General features: G+C 37.5%; 1 pseudogene; it reads right to left on the bottom strand.

Moving 5' to 3' along the window:
- Positions 1-827: 827 nt before the first annotated feature.
- LOC149225786 (pentatricopeptide repeat-containing protein At3g12770 pseudogene) lies at positions 828-4,496 on the bottom strand (annotated as a pseudogene).
- Positions 4,497-5,265: the final 769 nt, after the last annotated feature.

Raw genomic sequence — 5,265 nt, 5'->3', positions numbered from 1 at the left:
AGAAGTTCCAATGAAGTTAATTCAACATTACAAGTCTACCCAGATCAAAAGGAAGAGTGTCATTATGGTAGTGGTAGATCAAATGACAAAGTATACCATTTTTTCTCTCTTTTTGATCCTTTTAAAGCACTTACAATGGACGAAGATTTCATGGAAACAATACCAAAGTTACATGGAATGCTAAAGATTATTGTAAGTGCCAGAGATCCAATTTTCACTGAGAAATTTTGGACTGAATTATTTTCTTGTTTGGGTAATGAATTGGGTTACAACTCATATTAAAAAGTAGCTTGGAGTAGTTAAATAGTTAGAAAGCTTGGAACAGCTCGAGGGACAGCTGAGCTTTTAGCTTGTGAGCTTTGATAGCACAATAGCATGACAGGATTGGTGGCTCCAGAAAGAAGATCACAGATCTGAGATAATTTATCCAGAAACAGGTTTATGTTAAGCTACTTTTGAAATCTGACAGTTGTAATGGATACAAAGTTTGTGTCTATTTCCAATTCTGTTGTGCATTCTGGGAATGCAGAATTACAGGTTATTGTGTTTACTTATTGGCCTGTCACCTGCCTGCAGCAACAAGCTTCTATGGGTGCAATGATGCTCAGCTCTAAAGCTTCAAACACAAAGAATTTAAAACCTGGTTACCTATTTGCAAATTAAATTGTGAAACACTGTGGACCAATTCGAAATAAATCAAAACCAATCCAAGACGCTCTAAAGCTTGGTGTTTCATAACAGAAAGTGACCATCAAATGCAATGGCCAATTTCACCTTGTTAAGGTACAAGTATACTACATGCAACACTAAGGATTCGATGGGTTAAATTCAAGATATTTCTGAAGCCTCGAACTGATCTACCACAGCACTGCGACAGCTAAATTCCTATATGCTTCATGTCTTTAGTTCAAATTCCCACAAAAATTCTGATTATTACGGTCTAGACCTATATAGGAATGTAGATCTGCAACTTTTCTATGATTACCAAATTATTACACCCTTGATCTTCAAGCATTCTATACTGCAATAATAACACCTAGCATTGGGTGGCCAACTCGTGGAAGATAATGTGCATAAGTTTGCAGTAATGGGAGGTTAAGTTTATTGTTTAAGATCACCAGTAATCCCCAAAAGAACATACTCCATCCTTCAAATGATGGAATCGATTTAAATCTCTTACAATAATTTCTCGCTCAATAATTTTAGAGATGAATTTAGTCGCATTATGGCAGTCGCCACATGCACGAAGGTTTTTGGTGATACGTATAGTAGTTCCAGGACTTGTGTTGAGAAGCCCAAAAGCAATTGCCAGCTTCTCACTGTGGCTGCAGAGCATGTATTCCTTCACCTCCTCCTCCACATCATGCAGCACAACGTTGGTATTAGGGACATGCCCTGCTGCCTCCATCTATCCAGTCAAGGTCTCTAACATTTTATTGATTTGTGTATATTGAGGATGTGATCTGTCATCCACAAGGAATGCATGGACCTTGTTATCTACCTCAATCATGCTGCAACCTGGTGTCTTTTTCACCCCCGTCTGCCATTGTTCTTCTCACAATTTTTGCATCATCCCACCTACTAGCTCCTGCATAGATGTTCGATAGAAGTATATAGCAACCATCATTTTTAGGATCTAAGACAGAAAGACGTTCTGTCACACGTTCTCCTAACTCAACATTATTGTGGATTCGACAGGCACTAAGCCAGGCCCCCAACACACTTGGGCCAGGTTCTAACGGCATCTTCTTAATGAAGTTTTCTGCTTCATCTAGGTATCCACAGCGCCCAAGGAGGTCAACCATGCATGCATAGTGCTCCATTCTAGGTGTGATACAATATTCTTTAACCATGCAATCAAAATACTTCCATCCCTCCTCCACCAAGCCTGCATGACTGCATGCAGACCAAATACCAACAAATGTAATATGGTTTGGCTTTGTGGCATGTGCCTTTCTGCTGCATTTGATGAAAAAGTGCAAGGGCATCTGCAACATAGCCATGCATACCATACCCAGAAATCATTGCACTCCATGAGACCACATCTCTTTTCAACATGTTATCAAACAAATCGCGAGCAATATCTATACGCCCACATTTGGCATACATGTCTATGAGGGAATTCCCGATACAGATATTCGAATCAAATCCATTTTGAATTACATAATCATGAAACCACTTACCTTGTTGCAAGGCTCCAAAGTGGGCACACGCCTGAAGCACACTCACCATTGTCACAGAGTCAGGTTTTACCTTTGCCAATTGCATTTGATCAAAAAGTATCAAGGCCTCATTGGCATGTCCATTCTGAGCATACCCAGCAATCATTGAGTTCCAAGTTACTAAGTTGCCTTTTGACATCTTGTCAAGATCTTCCATGCAACCTCTACATGCCCACACTTTGCATACATATCTACCAAAGAATTCAAGACAAAGATATCTGACTCAAACCCAGTTTGAATAATATAATAATGAATCCACTTACCCTGCTGCAAAGCTCCTTCATGAGCACATGCCTGGAGCAGACTCACCAAGGTAATTGAATCAGGGATCATACCTTCCACTCGCATTTGCTTAAAGAATGCCAAGGTCTCGTTGGCACATCTGCTTAGAGCATACCCAACAATCATGGCATTCCATGAGACAACATCTCTTTTAGGCATGCGACCGAACAACTGATGTGCAAGCTCTAAATTTCCACACTTTGCATATAGAGCAATAAGGGAATTCTCCACAAATATATCCAACTCCAGTCTACTTCGGATGATATAATCATGTATCCATTGACCTTGTTGTAAATCTCCTAATTGGGCACATGCCTGAAGCACATTGACCATGGTGACAGAATTAGGTTGGATGGATGTCGGTTGCATTTGAGAAAAGATCTCCAAGGCCTCAGTAACAAGCCCATTCTGTGCATATGCACCAATCATTGCACTCCACGAAACTAGATTTCTTTCAGACATTTTGTCAAATATATGGCGTGCAATCTCTACTCGGCCACATTTAGCGTATATATCAATCAATGAATTCCCTACAAATACATCCAGCGAAAGTCCACTCCTCTTTAGATAATCATGTATCTTCATGCCCTCTTGCAAATCTCCCAAATGGGCACATGCCTGTAGTACGCTCACAACTGTAACCGGGCTAAGCTTTATGTCTTCCTGTCGCATTCGATCAAAGAGTGTTAAGGCTTCATTGGCATGACCATTTTGGGAATACCCTGCAATCATTGCATTCCATGAGACCACATCTCTTTCTGGCATTTTACCAAACACTTTCCTTGCAGACTCCAAACTTCTACACCGTGAATACATTGTTACAAGGGAATTTCCCACAAAAACATCCTACTGAAATCCCTTTATAATTATGTGATCATGAATTTACCTTCCTTCTCGCCGAGCTGGCAAACCAGAGCAGGCCCTCAGCACGGCACAAAATGTAAAATTGTCTGCCTGCATACCTGCTGAATGCATTTTGTGATACACCCAAAGAGCCTCTGCAAAATCCATGTTTGGCATACTCTCTAATCATCACATTCCATAAGAACACTTTTGGTTTGCATATTTTGTCAAACACTTGGTGCGCATTATCTGAATCACCGCACCTGACATACATGGTCACAAGTTTTGTTTGTACGAACTTATTTTGTTGAAATCCCGTGATGATAATGTGGGTATGAAGTTGGCTTAGAGATTTGATGTTGGAACAAGCCTGCAGCAGAGCAGCATAGGTATCGCCATTGGCATTTGGATTTTTCAATAAATTCTGTGTGTTGGCATTGTTGGGTTGGAAAATCAAGGCCTGTTCATTGACAATGGCAGCTGCAGAATGAAGATGATGAATATGAAATACATATAGATGCTTATGGTTTTTCAATTTGTATAGTTTATGGTAATGGTGTTCAAAACAACAAACCAATATTGCTGTTGCCATCACATAAGTTGACACTCGCCACCACAGTATGTCTTAAAGCTTTCTAACCTTGAAACTGCATCATGGAGTCCACTGCCCAGATTAGAATTTAAACTACTTATATGCTTATTAAGTATCCACATTCTTGCTTTCGAACCTGTACATAGAATTTTTTGTTTCGAATTCATCTCTGCTGTGCCATGGATTATTCCTCTTCGAAATTTTTGGAGTGACACGATATCAGAATCGTCGGTTGCGCTTATCAAGATGGCGCCAAGACTCCAGAAAACAACTGAATTTTTCCCCGAAAACCAATAACTACTGGCTCTCACCTGTAAAGGCATTGGCAAGATTTTTTTGCACAGTTGACATATTTGCCACGACAATCACGGAGATTCAGCATTGGATTGGTCACACTGAATGAGTTGCTACCAAATTTATACATTGTAGTCCAATGGCAACTCCATCACCATTCAGCATTAATGCCATAGAAGCGCACGTTTCAAATTTTGAATCGCTTCTTCTAACTGGAATCAAAAGTTTTGACTTGCAAATCTCTTCGGTGTTTCTTGTTTTGGTTGTTGTTGGTAAAACAAACAAAGATTTACACTAAAAGTGAATCGATTCCTCAGCTTAAGAAATTTGGGAATAAGATAGATGGATTTACATTGATTTTAATTATGTTTCAATTGTAAAAATTAAAATTTATTAGAAATTTTGGTTGGTAAAACAAACAAAGATTTACACTAAAAGTGAATCGATTCCTCAGCTTAAGAAATTTGGGAATAAGATAGATGGATTTACATTGATTTTAATTATGTTTCAATTGTAAAAATTAAAATTTATTAGAAATTTTGAATCTTATTTTTTAAATGGAATCAAAAGTTTTGACCGGTGACGGATGTTGTTGGTAAAACAAACAAAGAATTAAACTAAAAGTGAATTGATTCCTCTACTTAACAAATTTGGAAATAAGATAGATGGATTCATATTGATTTTAATTTTAATTTTAGATAACCACATTAAAATTATGTTTTAATTGTATAAGCAAAATTAATTAAAATTAAAATTTATTTAAATCTTAATTTGACAATAATTTATTTTAATGACAATGATACGTTTTTTCAATATTAATTTTTATGACTCATGCTCTTTAAACCGCCAAGTAAATCGTAATAGAGTATGCTTTCATTTACCTCTTTTAATAAGAGTAATAAGTTTAGTCTAAAAAAAATATATATTATCCTATGGAGTCTTTGTATAGTTATCAAATCTTACTAAAACATAAGTAAGAGGTTTTGGGGTAAACTTATAAGATTATACATAATTTGTTCAAAGACTTCAAGT

Source organism: Pinus tabuliformis, chromosome J (assembly GCF_031772625.1).
Source record: "Pinus tabuliformis cultivar Carrire ecotype Pingquan chromosome J, CPIR1, whole genome shotgun sequence".
Lineage (NCBI taxonomy): Eukaryota > Viridiplantae > Streptophyta > Pinopsida > Pinales > Pinaceae > Pinus > Pinus tabuliformis.
The sequence above is the reverse complement of the archived record's forward strand: the minus strand, read 5'-3'. Positions and strand labels throughout refer to the sequence as shown.